The 17,868-nt window shown below is 41.2% G+C and overlaps 1 non-coding gene across 1 annotated transcript; it reads left to right on the forward strand.

Annotated features, from left to right (window-relative positions):
- The first annotated feature begins 15,380 nt into the window (after window positions 1-15,380).
- Window positions 15,381-15,512, forward strand: LOC142361827 (U11 spliceosomal RNA). Its single transcript, XR_012764445.1, has one exon. It is a non-coding gene; the product is annotated as a U11 spliceosomal RNA (small nuclear RNA).
- The last annotated feature ends 2,356 nt before the right edge of the window (window positions 15,513-17,868 follow it).

The raw sequence follows: 17,868 nt of genomic DNA on the forward strand, positions 1-17,868 counted from the left end.
CATTATTCAGCATCTTTTCAAAATACTTATTGAACTCCAGCTTTCGTCGTAATTGGTTCCTTTTCCATTTGCCATAAGAATCTCCCATACTCTTGCAACGCCAAAGGCTACACTTCTCGAGCTTTAGCTGTCCTGGTCAGGAATGCTTCCAACCAACCTGAAAAGGTATCGGTTAATACCAATAGATATCGGTACCCCCTTTTCCTGGGAGTTCAGTGAAATCAATTTGCCATTGCTGCCCAGGCCCATTACCTTTTCCAATCTGACCCATTTCTGGTTTAGGGTTATTTTTCAGATTAGTCTGGAGGCAAAGATCACACTGCTGAGTCACCTGTCTCACCGTGGTGTATAAGTTTCTGGCCACAATCTCTCTAATTAAATGTTTGTACAGAGCCTTTGTCCCCCAATGCCTTTTTATGTTCTTACTTTATGAAATGTCGTATCAGACAGAAGGGAATGATTAGTTTTCTCTGTGGGGTTTGAGCCCACCCTTCCTCATTATATGACACTTCTAGATCTGTGAGAAGTTTCTGGTGTTCCTCAGTACATTCTGGCTTACCTTCTAGGGAGATTCGTCCATCAGGGATTAAAGCCCTTTCAGTTCTTACCTCTGTTTTAGCCACCTGTTTTGCCTCTCTGTCCACCAGCTCATTTCCTTTTTCCAATTTTAAGCTCACTTTCTGGTGTGCCTTAATATGCATGTTTGCCACTTTCTTGGGGAGTTGAACTGCCTCCAGTAGTTTCAAAATTTCTTCTGCATGTTTGATGTTTTTCCCTTGAGAGTTCAATAGTCCTTTTTCCTTCTAGATCGCTCCATGCGCATACACAACTCCAAAGGCATACTTCGAGTCTGTGCATATATTCACAACTTTGTCTTGGACCAATTCCAAGGCACGGGTTAAAGCAATTATCTCTGCCTTTTGTGCAGAGGTGTTTATGGGCAAAGGTCTTTACTCTATGATTTCTTGACTGGCGGTAATAGCGTACCCCACGTGTCTCTTACCACTCAGAACATAGCTGCTTCCTTCTATGAACCAATTTTCTCCATTTTCCATAAGGCTGTCTCTCAAATCCGGGAGAGTTGCATAGGTTGCTTCAATGGTCTCCAAGCAGTCACGATGCACTGGTTCTCCTGTGTTTCCGCTGAGAAAGGAAGCTGAATTGACAATGTTAGTAACTATAATCTCCACATCATCCTGCTCTACCAGTATAGCCTGATATCTCAGCAATCTTTGTGGAGAAAGCCAGTGTCCTCCTTTTCCTTCCAATACTGTGGATACCGTGTGGGACACCAAGACAATCATTTTCTGGCCCAAGGTAAATTTTCGGGCTTCCTGTATATTTAATATTACAGTTGCAACTGCTCGCAGGCATCCAGGCCAACCCTTCGCAGTTGCATCCAGTTGTTTGGAGAGATAGGTAACTGCTCATCGATATGGACCCAGATTGTGTGCTAGTTTCCCGAGAGCAATCCCCTGCTTTTCATAAGAGAAAAGGAAAAGTGGTTTACTCACATCTGGGAGCCTTAAGGCTGGGGCTGACATCAGAGCCTTTTTCGTTAGTTCAAAGGCTTGCATGGTCTCCTTGTTCCATTTAAGGTGATTTTGTTCAGTAGCTGTTAGTGCATATAGTGGTTTAACAAATAGTCCACAATTATAAATCCACAGCCGGCACCACCCGGTAATTCCCAAGAAAGTCCATAACTCTTTCACTGTCTGAGGTCTCGGAGTTTGGCATATTGCCTCCTTACGGGCCTGTCCCAAAGTTCTTTGTCCAGCACTAATCTCATAGCCCAAACAAATCACCTCATGCTGCATTATCTGGGCCTTCTTTTTAGATACCCAGTACCCCTGGAGCCCCAAGAAATTTAGTAGACTCACCGTCCAAGTGATACAACCGTCTTCTGTTCTGGTGGCAATCAAGATGTCATCCACATACTGTAGTAATTTCCCTTCTTCAGACGGGATTCCCCAGGACTCCAAGTCTTTTGCAAGTTGATTACCGAAGATGGTAAGACTGTTCTTAAATCCTTGTGGCAGCACCATCCAAGTGAGCTGAGTCTTTCGACCACTTTTTTGGGTTCTTGCATTCAAATGAGAATAATTTCTGACTGGCTTCATGGAGAGGGAGGCAAAAGAAGGCATCTTTCAAATCTAAACAGTAAACCAGGTTAATTCGGGAGCCAATACAGTCAACAAAGTATATGGGTTTGCTACTACTGGGTAGAGGTCTTGTTATTTTGTTTATGGCTCGCAAATCCTGGACCACCTGATACGACCCGTCAGATTTACGGAGAGGTAGTATAGGGGTGTTAAAATCCGACTCGCACTCTTTCAATAATCCTAATTATAAAAATCTTTCTATCTCTGGCTGGATTGCTTCCTTATCTTCCTGTTTTAGGGGATATTGCGTAACTCTTACCAGTTGCCGGCCTTCTTTGAGTCTAACTTCAATGGGTGAAGCATTCTTCGCTCTTCCAGGGACATCAGTGGCCCATACCCCAGGGTATACCTGGTATAGGATCTCTTCGGGAATTCTCCTTCTGTGGGAGGACTGGTTAGAAATAGACTTAGTACCTGAATATATTGCCGATCCTTTACCTCCAGAGTAATTTCTCCTTTTTCAAATGTAATTTTTGCACCCAATTGTTCCAACAAATCCCTTCCCAGAAGTGCCTTTGGGGAACTGGGCATATACAAGAATTAGTGGATGCCCCATTGTTTTCCTAATTTATACTTCAAAGGTTTACAAAAGTATGCCTTTTCACTTTGGCCAGTTGCCCCTTTTACCATGACAGAGTCACATCCCAGGGGCATCAAGGCTTGATTTAAAACAGAGTATGTTGCCCCCATGTCAACCAAAAATTCTACTTCTTGTTGTTCCTTCCTCTCTATTGCTAAACACTCTCCATGCTTCATCCAGCAAGACTTTCAAGTTCCTACCTTTTGTAGCACGCAACTTCTGGAGTTTGCACCTAATGTCTCCCGTAGACTGGTCCAAAAACAGGGAGACTAGTTGTTGTATTCCTACCTCTGACCCAGGGTCCAGCGGTGTGTTATGGCACATTACATCCCTCAGTCGATCCAGGAATTCAGATGGAGACTCGACAGGACCCTGTTTAACTGCATATAAAGCTGGCCAATTTATGGTTCTGGGAATGGCCCTTTCCATTCCTTTAGAAATCCACTTTTGGTATGCCTGCAATCTCTCCATGTGAGCAGACCTGTTAGCGTCCCACTTCGGGTCTTGGAGGGGGAAATCCTAGTCCGGGAAGATGCAGAGCTGTCTGAAGGAGTGGGGATTTCATCCGAGTTCGCATCCTGTTCCTGTGGTTGAGGGGGAGGCTTAAACAAGTCAGTTAGATTAGTACATCTTTGCCCAATACTACATGCCAAACAACACTGCCTCAGTTTACCTCTGAATTCTTCATTATTTTCTCGCTCAAGTGCGAGTACCATGGGGTCCTGTGGTGGTGTCATTCCACAGTCCCTTTGTCACTCCGGATGGTTTCGGAGGGTGAAAAATATATTTGCATACGAGACCTCATCCCATTTTTCTTCTCTCCTCAAAAACAGCATTAATTGCAAGAGAGTATTATAATCTATTGACCCATTTGATGGCCACTTGGCTCCATCTTCCAATTTATATAGAGGCCACTATTAATTGCAATATTTGATAAGGGTCCTTTTAGTTTCTATGCCTCCGGTCCCAACAATGTCTTTCCAGTGAGCGAGCACACAGCCTAAAGGACTCTTTTTCAAAATTCCTCCCTGATTGTTACCCATTTCGTGACTTCTTGCCCCTTTAACTTGCCTTTTGCTATTCTTTTAATAAGTTTCCACGTGAATCGCTTCTTACAATTTGTTATAGTTTCCTCCCAGTCTTTCTCCCACACATCCCAAATTTCCGGAATCAATTTTTTCCTTCCAGACACCAGCTTCACTACCTCAATTTCTTGGTGAGTTCTTTTCCAACTATAAAACCGTGGGGTCCGGGGAAGGCACTTAGGACACTGCGCTCCTTGCCTCCTGGATACACAGTACCACTTTCTATCACAAGATTTACACTTCAACAGGACCCAAGCTTGGTGCCAATTCTTATATAATCTAGGAGCTAGCCCACATGCAAAGCAGGGAGTTATTCCTGCTTGCCCACCAACCCCAGGACTTATAATGATTTCTGGAGGTTGTTCCCAATCTAAGGCTACTTTCCACCCTGCGGGAGTCACATATGCCCCTTTAAAACAAAATCTCTCTTCTTCCCTTTGTATCCAGTTACCCCCCTCATCCAAATGCTCCCAAGGTTCGAGCCCAAACCACCTAAGGAGTGATTTCTTTTGCTCTGCCACTTTAATAATTAACCAGTTCCCATTCCCCGTCACTTAGGAGAGTGATTAGGTACTACCACAGCCCAAGTTGCACATTAAAAGATTTACAAGCTTTGTAATTATTCCAGGCGCTTTGTTCATCTCTGGCTGTGCTCCTCGTGGAGTTACAGAACCGCAGATCGGGACTCCCACTCACTTCACCGCAATGCTGCGTCTCAACCACACATACACATGTACAAAGACAAAACTTTTAACATAAAATCCCCACGTATTCAAATTATAACATTATCACTTCAGTTAACATTCATACAAAAACCACCCAAACACAGTTACAGTTAGCATTTATACAAAAACCACTCGAATGCAGTTACAGTTAGCATTCATACAAAAACCACCCGAACACAATTGTGCGGAGGTCCGCTTACCCTTCCAAACGTTAGCAGGTCCGTCCTGCTCCCGACACTGGGATGCAGCGGTAACCTCAGGTTTGCTCGATCTACCCTCAAGATCGCTAGCGGCCACTCTATCGGTCAGCAAACCCCCCTTCCTTACCAGGGTACCCTTTCCGCATGGGGACTATGCTGCGTGCCAGACGTCTCAGTGCGATTTACCAGCAGCCCCGGACACGCGTACAACTTACAGCCCCTTCCCTACAAAACACACGGTTTATATCCGCGGCTTCAGGAGGTTGTTGTCTGCTCTCCAAGTGAGCGGCTGGCAGCGGAGGCTCCTCGGAGGAAAGTGCCCGGGGCGCACCTAGGAGCGTTCACTCCGCAGTCGCTCCCACGGTCGAGCAGAGATCTCCTGGCTGGCTTGCCAAAACTGACGTGCGGAAAGCAGACTTCACAATCTGTAAGACTGTAGTAGGTATGTTTATTCGGCTCTGGGCAGCATGGGGGATAGTCCCACAAAAGTTGTGCGTGCCGAGCAGCAATGTGTCTCTTCAATTTATACAATCAAATATTACATATACATTAGATTTCCCAATACACCTATACATATGCATCTATCCTCATTGCATATCAAAATCAGTTCCAAGAAATAATTTCCATAGACTCCTCCCAGTTGCACTTGCGCAGTGCCTCCTAGTGGTGGTCGTTGGGTGTCCCAAGATGAAGGCCCACCCTCTTCATCACGGTGTCCGCTGATTGACTTTTGTTTCTGCGCAAACTCAGTTCTCTCCTGGCTCCCATCCATACAGCAGGGTCGGTCTTGACAGGTTCTAGGCGACTCCCAGCCCCTATCAGGAACTGACCCCTTTGTATGGAGATGCAAGACTCTCTGCTTCAGTTAATTTAGACAATAGATAAGCACTATCAGTTTTTTAAATGCACAGCAACTATTAGGTAATGCCACTTCTATAAAAATCCCTTTTAACCCCTTCCTTCAGTAGTACTTTTTAAAACATACAACTCTATGTACCCAGTCAATCCACACAGATGAACCAACAGAAGCTTTTCCAATTGAAAAAATAATTAACTGAGCAGAATTTTCAAATGCCCTTCACTGCCATAAACAAAATATTTTTAGTTCCAAGACTTCAAAAGGGTTATAGACCTGTAAATACAGTGAGAGCCCAAAATCACTTAGCATAATTCCAATTGGAATTTGTTGTATACTACCACAGAGTCACGGTATACACAGCAACCAGCACAAGTCAGAAATATCTGTCAAGATTAGAAATACTGACAATGGCCAGGGTGAAAAAGGTGAGAAAAAACACTGTTTCGTATGGTTTTAGGTGCAGGAGCTACAGACTAAAAAACAGTAATTATAAAAAACCCACAAACTTTGGCTTTATTGAGTTCTATATTTAGGTAGAAACTAAGTAAAGACCGAAGCCCAACTATGTCCGTTTTCCTCTAATATCCACAGTCTTCTAAGCTATTGATAACATTGAAGATATACACAAACATTTTTTTTGTGTGCATTTGTTACTTTTATGCTTTATTCCTCCCATGTAGGTGATGCTACTAAGTCTGTTATAATATTTAAATCATTGTCCCCTTACAATTTCCTGTGCTTGACCCTGATTGTAAGCCCTTAAAGCTTAAAAGCCTGTAAGCTCTAAATAGCTGCCATTTCAAACAGATGGCTTGACACCTTAATATTTATTCCTTCATAACTAATGTAGTGTTCTTTCGAAATTATACTTTTCTGGTATCTTCAATTTTACATCTTTATTTTTCTGGTATACTTTGTTAATAACTAAAATTTGGAAGCACTTTAATTCTCACCTTCAGCACTGTGATGCATTTGTAGAAACAGCAGTAGTGGCAGCCAGCCATCAGTGCTGCTGAATAAATGCCATAAGCCCCAGCTGTGGAGAAGAATCCTGTTTTTCTTGGTGCAACTCACGCTTTTGTTTGACTAATGGTAGAACTGGGAATAATCCAAAGCATGTGCACAAGCTACATTTGTTTTACACTCTTGTGATGCCACTGACTCTGACATCACAGTTACTCCTGATATACACTGCTATAAATCAAACTGCAATTGCAGTCTGGGAGTACCTTTTTGAGCCAAAAGCTGGCATTTCCACATAATTACTCTTCCAAATGGAACTGCAGCTAATGTCCTTCTTATTTTTCAGAATTCTTTGTGCTGTAGTTTTCATTTCTGCTGATTTAGCTGTGTAATTACTTTTCATTGGTGGCAAAAGTAAACATGCTTTCTCCTTGTTATCAAGGCAGCATTTGTTTTGTCAGTTACAGTAACTGCATGTGTCACCGAGACCATGAACAGCCACGAGGGGCCAAAAAAAGAGGGGAAAAAAAAAAGAGAAAAGAGGAAAAGAAACAGAAAAAAAACCCCTAAAAATATTCAGTTCAAGAACTGAAGTTTGTCACGTTTTTGTCCCCTAAAAAATAGCATATGAAGACTATCACATATCAAGTATCACATATCAAGTGAAACAACAAATACTAACAAGAATAAAAATAAATGTTTCATAATCATAATGATTAAAGCAGTTCATTTTGAGAGTGGAGAAAGCAGAAAAGGAAGAAAGCATACTTTATTGGCAACTTATTTCCATAGCCATTTTTGTGGTAACTAGTGAAAATGCCACCGCTGAGCCACAAGACAGAGGCGTCACAGAGGTGGCACAGAACTGAACACCGCGCACACACACACACACAAGAGCTGGGGCTGTATTTTAGAGAAATTCTAGTAAGTTTATGCTAGATACTATCAATGAGACTGAACCATACTGTAGAGAAACTTTAATTGCAAGCACATTTTCAATTATTTACTTCAGGTACTGACAATAAACTGGTCAGGGCAACAGAAACTCATTATGAGCTAATTTATATTGCTACGCTCTGTGCTGCTGCAGTTAGACTGATACAGTCACCTCAGCCGAGAATTTGTACATTGTACTGTATTCCTCAACAGGCACTTTTTGTTTTAAGATTACCAGTGAAATCCTATTAAATTCAATGCTGTCAATGTGTAATCCTGATTAATTTTGGTGTTTTCTAAGAGTTGCACCAGATCAAAATTAATCAGCAGAAGGCAAAAGAAAAAGACTCTTCTCTGGATTTTAAGTCATACATACATACAGAATATAGCTTTTTATATTATCAGGAATTCTGCTTCCACAAACTGAATACAATTAGGTGAAAAAAATAAAAGGACCATAAAAATGAAGCAAATTATTTTCCCTAGTACAGCAAGAAACTAAATGTTTTTATCTCAGGGACAAATCATCCAAACAGTAGAATGGGATGCAGTCATTGTTGCTTTACTGCTTTTACGGTTAACAGATAAATATAGGAGCTAGGCATTATAGGAGCCTTTATCTTGATACTATGCTATCTTGATACTATACTATAAATGCAAATATGGGATTTCAGCACTTAGAAAAGGATTAAAAAGGGAATCTAAACTCTTAAATCCAAATCACTGTTGCAAGCCCTTGTTCAGTTGCCACTTAAGCCTTAGAAGTACCTAAACGACTTCCTTTAGATATGTGCCTTAAATATCTTCCGGCACCTAAAATTCTACTTCTAGGTATTCTTAGCAACCTTTAAATCGTCACATGGCCAAATAACTCAGTGCCTAAGATCGGTCAGGTTCTATCAACCTGTCACACTGAATTGCTCTAGAATTCTTTAATACTCAAAAAATTGCTTAAATTGCTTAAATCTTTCTCGGAAATACATGGTATGGGGATAGGAAGGCAAGATAACACGAAAAGGTAAAAGCTGTTCTACGCATCTGTTCTATAAAATAAATAATACCCAGAGTACCTTGGTTTAATTCATGCATATGCAGAAGCACAGAAAAACACAGATCTCCAAGGAGAAGAGTCGACAGTATCACAAAATCTTTAGGCTATTCTGCAAATGTGACAATCTCCATTTTTCTGTAAGAAGATTCAACAGTAGGAGTGACAGTAGGCAAGTAAGAACATTTACTCTTTTGAATTAGTAGGTTGAACACACATCTATGCATGAGGACATTGTGGTTTGGTTCCCCTGCTAATAATTTTTAAAATGTATTTTACATTAAACTATCACTAAATAAAACACACAGTAAGGTGGGGTAGGGATAGAGTCCTGCAACTTCCCTCTCGGGATGGTTTTAAGTATTAGGGTCTAAACTTAAACAGGTGATTGTAGATTTCTTTTCTCTCCACTTGAAGAAATCTTCTTTTTTTTTTCTTTTCCATCTTCAAAGTTGTACAGCTATAAGAAAGAATAACTGCAGTTCAATTGATCTCTCCTACTTCATAGAGAACTTCCAAACATACTGCTTAAAAGAGTAACTTTTCTACAGTCCCTTCAAAGAACAAACATGCTTTTAGGTATCTACTACAGGAGACAGTTCAAGACTGAAAATTTGGCTGGCAAGAGATGCCATCCTGTTGGGGCATGGTTCAGAACACATTTCAGTCTTCACAATGTTATATCTTTATTCTTTCTCAGTGGTTTTCTGATCATTACAAAGTCTGTTTTTTTCCAATTTCATTTTAAGGGGATAAACTTTTGAAGCATTGCTTAAAATGCAAATACCTAACACCAAAACTAAAGACTCTACAAGAATCTAGCCAAAGTTTTTAGGCAATAACTCCACTTCTAGTGAAGAAATAAAGACTTTCAGAATTAGGCCTCTTATTTGGAAAACTCGTAATTTCAGGTCTTTGAAACCAAGCTCAGAGGTATTTTTTTTCATTAAAATATTTCACCTACTTTTAATCATACACCTATGTGTGGTGGACTGACTCTGGCTGGATGCTAGGTGCCCACCAAAACTGCTCTATCACTCCCCCTCCTCAGCTGGACAGCAGAGAAGGAAATGTGATGAAAGGCTCGTGGGTCAAGATAAGGACAAGGAGAGATCACTCACCAATTATTGTCATGGGCAAAACACACTAGGCTTGGGGAAATTAGTTTAATTTATCACCAATCAAATTAGAGAAGGATCATGAAAAATAAAACCAAATCTTAAAAACACCTTCCCCCCACCCCTCCCATCTTCACAGGCTTATCTTCACTCCTGACTTTTCTCTCTCTCCTCCCCCCGAGTAGCACAGGGGCACAGGGAATGAAGGTTATGGTCAGTCCATCACACGCTCTCTCTGCCGCTCCTTCCTTCTCAGGGGAGGACTCCTCACACTCTGACCCTGCTTCAGCATGGGGACCCTCCCATGGAAGACAGTCCTCCATGAACTTCTCCACTGTGGGTCCTTCCCACGGGCTGCAGTTCTTCGTTAACTGCTCCACCATGTGTTCCTTCATGGGGTGCAGTCCTACAGGAACAGGCTGCTCCAGCCCGAGTCCCCTGCAGGGTCACAAATCCTGCCAGCAAACCTGCTCCAGCATGGGCTCCTCTCTCCATGGGTCTAGAGGTTCTGGCAGGAGCTTGCTGCAGCATGGGCTCCCCATGGGGTCACAGCCTCCTTTGGGCATCCACCTGCTCTGGTGTGGGGTCCTCCCTGGGCTGCAGGTGTAGATCTGCTCCACCGGAAACTCCACAGGCTGCAGGAGCACAGTCTGCCTCACCATGGTTTTCTCCATGGGCTGCAGAGGAATCTCTGCTCTGATGCCTGGAGGACCTCCTCCCCCTCCTTTTTCGCTGACCTTGGTGTCTGCAGAGTTGTTTCTCTCACATCGTCTCACTCCTCTCTCTCGATTGTTGTTCCACAGCAGGTTTTTTCCCTTTCTTAAATAGGTTATCACAGAAGCACTACCACAGTTGCCAATGGACTTGGCCTTGGTCAGCATTGGATCCCTCTTGGAGCTGGCTGGCATTGGCTCTATTGGACATGGGGGAAGCTTGTAGCATCTTCTCACAGAAGCCCCCTCTGTAGGCCCCCCTGCTACCAAAACCTTGCCACGTAAACCCAGTACATCATGTTAAAAGCCTCACTGATTTTAATAAAAGATATTTAAGTTATGCATCATTTCAGTCTCTGAAGTAGGCAAACCGAAGAGCAATTAAATCTGGATTGATAGACAATAACAGTAATAATCAAAAAGACTTCACAGGCAAATTTGAGATGGTCTTTAAAAACAGCAAACTATTTTTGCTTGTAAAGTACATCTGTCACGAACTATTACTGAGATACTTCTGAAAACACACACGCGAATGCAAAATAAAATTATGCACAAACAGCATACACATCCAGTAACTATTTGTGAACACTATACTGATTCACATTATTTTAGGCCAAAATAAACATCAGAACATATAAACATACAGACACACTTTCAGATGAAACTGGTGTAGTTCCAGCCAGGCACCTACTAAAGGGAGCCAGGGCACTGAAAATGTCCTAGACCTTGCTTATTCTTCCTAGCTATGTCCTTCGACTCTCTCTCTATCTCACCTTTTCGTCTCTTACTATAGCTGGTCTATGTACTGCTGTTCTCTGGAGCTGAGTGGACTAGGTACCAGTTGCCTGTGGCCAGAGGGTGGTAATTAATTATCTAGCAGTGGCAGAGACCATCATGCTAAAAAATTTCAAGTGTGCACTGCTAATTTATATGTAGGCTTATTTAAGTAGAAAGAAGCATATGCAGAAAACCTTTTAAATTATCGCGCCTGTGCTTTTTTCCTCCATCAATATGTTAAAGGCAGTAAACAAGTGATCATGTAAATAGCTTCTGGAGCATTTTAATATTGGTGTATGTGGAGTGAGGACTGAATCTATAGTTAATTTCATTGCACAGACAGACATACTTTTAAAAGATACCTTTCATCTATGCTGTGAAAACAAGAATCCTAAAGTTTTGTACACTATGCAATTAGTCATTCTTCAGTTCTGAAAATACAAAGCTGCTGCCATTTAAAAGATCAAACTTAAAATTATTCCAGTGGCATAGAAAAACCCAAATGGAAATGAAAAATAGAAAAAAAATCTAGCTAAAACATAAACCAAGTACAATCATATGCATCTGAGCTTCTATGAACTGATAACGGACCCACTGTCTTTATTAAACAAAGTCTTCTTGCTGAGGCTATTGTTATGGCTTATTAAGCACTGTCATTGCTATTTACAGACTGCAGACACATGTCCACTGAGAACTGGACTGAGACCAGCTGGAAGAGTTATCATCATGCAAATACAGCTCCATATGTTCAAAGAGCTACATGAATGAACCCTGGCTAATAATTCCTTACAGTACAATCCTCCCTCTAGAACATCATTGTCATGGGGTCACTGTAGAGCAGAGGGATGGGAGGGAGATATCATGACACTACCCACAGTGAGAAAAAGTACCAAGGATAAGGAGTTGATAACCTTGCAACTGTTCCCTTGAAGTTTGATGACTTCTGGTCAGGCAGGAAGATCTATGCATTACCTATCTCCACAGCATTTGTTGTGATTTCTGGAAATGAGTATTACTTCACTATTCTGAAGAAACTTTCCAATTTGCGTAGCTGCTAATTCAGTTTTAAGTAGTTTTCTTTTTGTTCTAAAAATAAATGCCGGTAGCTTTACCTTTTTCTATTTTCAATTATATTAATAGAGATAAATACACAATCTACTCAGTATAGAAGTGATTGATAATATTTTCTTTATTTATTTTTAAGTCCTAAGCAAGTATTATAGTATCAGGTGTTTTAATCAGCCTAAATCCTTCCTGTCTCATGGGAACAACCCACAGATACTGATAAGGACCAGCAAAAAAAGAGGTTGATCAGTATAGAATACACACCTGCTTATTACAAACAAGTATATCACATTTTAAAATCTCAAGGACTTGATCAGCATGAAGAGAGTTTCTGAGGGAAAATATATGGAAAATTGATACTGATTTTTCCCCTCTATAAAAAATATAATAAGGTTTATTGGTATAAGCAAATGGACAAAAATATTGTGATTTGTGAATGTATGTGTTTACAAGAATTCACTACAGGGGACTGCATCTTAATGAGTATATTACACACAATGTGCTAAAAAATAAATATGATGAACACTAACCTACCAAGACAGATTTCTATGCTCGAAGAAATATGCACTGCATATAAAGATCAAGATTTCAAAATCAGCCTTAGGGTAGGAAAGACAATAATATGACTCTATAATAATTGGCAATTAACAATTAACTCTAATTATTTTCAGTTAGAAATACTATGCTTATTTTTTCTAACAAAGATGGCACATGCATAACATTAACACATGTATGATGACAAAGGGCAGTTTGAATTTCCACCACCTTGTAACTGAAGAAGTAGGAACAAGCAACCAAACATTCCTCTAAAGGTCTGCAGTATTTTCATTCCTACAATACATGATGGATTCTCCTCTGTTGTGCTAATTTTCATCACCTTGAAGATTTAGGTTGCAGAAAAATCAGAGAGCAAAGCACAGTATTGACTACAGCATGATGATTACAAAAGGGAATTTTTTCACTGAATTCTCAATTCATCAGTATTGGGCAAAAAGAAATTATCTGGCCATCATGAATACCAAACCACAGTCTGTAACAAATACAGAAAATACATTCTGGGAAAATACCAGAGTGCTGAAGAAAAGTCAGCATCTCAAAGGAACCTACAACTGCAACAGGTTCAATATTCAATATTGTGAATAGCCACGGAGTTCAGCACAAGGAGGAAGACACTGTTGATGCAGAATTATGTGGAATAACAAAAACAAAGCAATCAAAAGCAGTTGAGTAGACAATAAGAACCAGAGCCACCAGGAAACCAAAAAGAGGGGAAAACAGAGATAAACATCATATGAACATTATTACAGAAAAAAGATGAGTAACACTAAAGTTAGTAAAAAAGAAGACAAATGAAAGAATGAGCGAAGGTATTTTTAAAAGAAACTAGAATGAAATGTCCAAGAGAAAACAAGACATTCGCTAAATGAGGATGAGATGTAACACCCGTATCAGATAAGTAAAAAATGAAACTAGTAAGCTCTCAATAAACATAACAATAATACAGAGAAAATAACAGAGAAATCAAAAATTTAAAAAATGAAGAAAGGAAATCATGAGTCAAGATACACTGGTTACTTCCAAGGCTGTTTTCCTTTCCAGATAAAATTTAATTTTCCACTTCTCTTATAATGATACTACCTACTCATTTCATGTCCATTTCAAACAGAAACTAAAAACACCCCAACATATGCTGTATGTTCAAACTCACTACTTTAAAGGACCACTATTAAGACTCAAAAGGGAAGACTTCATAAATCAGCAAATGGTAAAGTGGTTTGTAAATAATCTTTTCTTCCTACCTTACCCAGTCCATTATGAGACTTTAGTACCAGGTAAACAAAATACTTAAAAACATACTCTCTATTAATCATACAAGGTAGCCACCATGGTTTTCAATCCCCCTTGAAAGTACAAGCATCTGAATGAAGAGAAAGAGCTGATCTGTGGACTCCAGGTTTTACACTCCTAGTTATTTTAAAGGCTATCATTACCTAGATTATAAACCCTTTAGTGCAGTGAACTTCCCTCACACGTACTTATCATGAGCTACCCAAGCAGCTCTAACAAGAGAGGTGTTTTCAGGACACTGCTACAACACATATTAAACAGGGTTGCTGTGAACATATCAGTAAGAACCGAAGACACAAAGCAGAAGAGGGATTAAGTGGAGAGAATAGGCTTTGAGTCCCTTCTGGCTGTGGGAGCTGATTTTAGGACTGTGAATACTGCATTGTGAACACAGGGATGAGCTGAGTTTTATTACACTTTAATTAGCTGTTTGTTATGTAATTAGATTAACACCTATGCAGTGGTTGTTTTGGGCTTAGAGCAAATCTCAGAGCTAGCAGAAAGGCAACCACTGAGACGATGGCTTGGAGCTGACACGGTCATCAGGTTTTATGTGTTCAGTTGACTTTATTTGTCTTAAATATCATAATTAGGATATTCAGTCTTAGGTGATAATATGACATACAAATTCAAACTAATGGTTTTCTAATAGTCACCTAATAATTGTGTATGCTTCTTGGCCTAAAGTAAAAAGATGTAACAGCATAGTACATATATACCTTTAACTATCCACATACATAAATCTGTATATATATATATGCACTATGTCGGTAAAAATATATAATATTTATCAATATTTAAATAGTTGTAGCAATGACAGTGAAAGATAATTTCATAGGAGAGAGACAGCTTTCAGTGCTAAGAGACAGAAACAGCAAACAGGGCAGGACTTAAAAATACTGAAGAATCATGTTCTATGATATTTTTTCTGTAGGCTCTCAGAAATTCTCCCAGTCTTATTCACCACTGGTGGAGTTAAATACAGAAGTGATCAAAGTTTACTTTTCAGAAAATATTGGTAATGTAGTCCCAGTTTTAGGCAGAAATAAAGGCTGGTTTGAATGTCCTGTACTTCCTCAAAATCAGTTAGATTGATTTGTACTTTCATGAAATTGCCTATTTGTTAATTCAGAAACAGCAGGTTTTCTTTCATTGCAAAGGGTTCAGAGTACAAACCCACTTTAATTTTTCTCCTCTTTCTTTATTCGGTACTTAGATCTTAATTAAAAACTATATAAAGTATGAGATGTAAGGAAATTAATTTCTAATCAATAATGTGACTTATGCATAGTAGACAATGCAAAAAGGGCTTCTGCCATGTGTGGCACGGGGCGAGGCCGTGCGGTTGCCCCCACGGAATCGACATCAAGAGATTTTGGAAACACAATTTTTGTAGGTAGGGGTCACTGGTAACCGCCTGTTCTAGCGTTTAAAACAAAAAATAAAAAAATTGGTAATGCAGATTGACGGGGACGAGGTAGCAGAGAGAAGTCCCAAGGTCATCAAAAGGGACTTCATGGCACTGGGGCGACTGGTTGAGGGATTGGGAGCGCAGGTGGTGTTTTCCTCCATCCCATCAGTGGCAGGGAACAGCACTGAAAGGGGCAGGAAAACTCACCGGATTAACAGATGGCTCAGGGACTGGTGCCATGGGTCGAATTTTGGTTTCTTTGATCACGGGGAGGGGTGTACGGCACTGGGCCTGCTGGTGACAGACAGGGAGGTTGTGGAGTCTCCTTCTCTGGAGATATTCAAGACCCGCCTGGACAAGGTCCTGTGCAGCCTGCTGTAGGTGACCCTGCTTCGGCAGGGGGCTTGGCCTAGATGACCCACAGAAGTCCCTTCCAACCCCGAACATTCTGTGATTCTGTGCGTGTATTCATAAAAATATAAACTTGACTGTTAACTGGAAAATGCCATTATATAGAATACAATTTAATAGAAACAAATGCCTGTTCCATTTAGAGTAGCTACATGCCTTTTTGTTTTTAAAGGCTCATTTATACCTAGAAACACTGCATATAAAGGTTTGCAAGAAGATGATGGAGACTTTCTGTCCCTCATGCTTTAGGTATTTTAATTTTAAAGAACTACAACAATCACTTCCTCTGGACTTCCATACGCCTTTTAAAAGTAAGGGTCCTGAGTGAACTAACCTTGTAGAAATTTTACTCCTGACAACAGTTCCTCGAGAAGTGAGATTTTATGACACAAGCAGAGAAGCTGAACAGACTGGTAGAAGTATTCTGATACCAAGCACTCAGGTACTATTTGATTTAATTACCTAAAGTAAATATTGTTTGATTATTTATAAGTAACTGTGAGACATAATGTTCCTATTGGACTAACAAGCAACCCCCATAGTTAAATAACACAAAACACTTCAGCAATTCATCCCTATCTACACTTTTATTTGTTTAACAGAGAGTGTCCAAAGAAGCAGAGGAATATGAAGAATTTGTGTCTTCTGGTAAGGATTCAGGAATACCATAAAGCATACGACTGGCAGATCCAGAAAAAGAATAGTACATGGGAATCACAGAATTACAGAATAGTAGGGGTTGGAAGGGACCTCTGTGGGTCATCTAGTCCAATCCTCCTCCCGAAGCAGGGTCACCTACAGCAGGCTGCACAGGACCTTGTCCAGGTGGGTCTTGAATATCTCCAGAGAAGGAGACTCCACAACCTCCCTGGGCAGCCTGTTCCAGTTCTCCGTCACCCTCAGAGGGAAGAAGTTCTTCCTCATGTTCAGATGGAACTTCCTGTGCCTCAGTTTGTGTCCATTGCCCCTTGTCCTGTCACTGGGCACCACTGAAAAGAGCTTGGCCCCATCCTCCTGACACCCACCCTTCAGATATTTGTAGGCATTTATAAGGTCCCCTCTCAGCCTTCTCTTCTTCAGGCTGAACAAGCCCAGCTCCCTCAGCCTCTCCTCATAGGGGAGATGTTCCAGTCCCCTCATCATCCTTGTAGCCCTCCGCTGGACTCTCTCCAGTAGCTCTTCATCTTTCTTGAAGTGGGGAGCTCAGAACTGGACACAGTACTCTAGATGAGGCCTCACCAGGCCAGTGTAGAGGGGAAGGAGAACCTCCCTCGTCCTGCTGGCCACACTCCTCCTAATGCACCCCAGGATTCCATTGGCTTTCTTGACAGCCAGGGCACACTGCTGGCTCATGGTTAACCTGTCGTCCACCAGGACACGCAGGTCCTTCTCCGCAGAGCTGCTCTCCAGCAGGTCCGTCCGAAGCCTGTACTGGTGCATGAGGTTGTTCCTCCCCAGGTGCAGGACCCTTGCATTTGCCTTTGTTGAACCTCATCAGGTTCCTCTCTGTCCAGCTTTCCAGCCTATCCAGGTCACGCTGAATGGCAGCACAGCCTTCTGGTGTATCTACCACACCTCCCAGTTTGGTGTCGTCAGCAAACTTGCTGAGGGTACATTCTAACTCTTCATCCAGGTCGTTGATGAAGAAGTTAAACAAGACTGGGCCCAGTACTGACCCCTGGGGGACACCACTTGTTACCAGCCTCCAACTAGACTCAGCGCCGCTGATGACAACCCTCTGAGTTCTGCCATTCAGCCAGTTCTCTATCCACTTCACTGACCACTCATCCAGCCCACACTTCCTCAGCTTCCCTAGGAGGATATCATGGGAGACTGTGTCGAAAGCCTTGCTGAAGTCAAGGTAGACAACATCCACGGCTCTCCCTTCATCTACCCAGCCAGTCATGTCATCGTAGAAAGCTATCAGATTGGTCAGGCATGATTTCCCCTTGGTGAATCCATGCTGA

This window comes from Opisthocomus hoazin, chromosome 6 (assembly GCF_030867145.1).
Source record: "Opisthocomus hoazin isolate bOpiHoa1 chromosome 6, bOpiHoa1.hap1, whole genome shotgun sequence".
NCBI lineage: Eukaryota > Metazoa > Chordata > Aves > Opisthocomiformes > Opisthocomidae > Opisthocomus > Opisthocomus hoazin.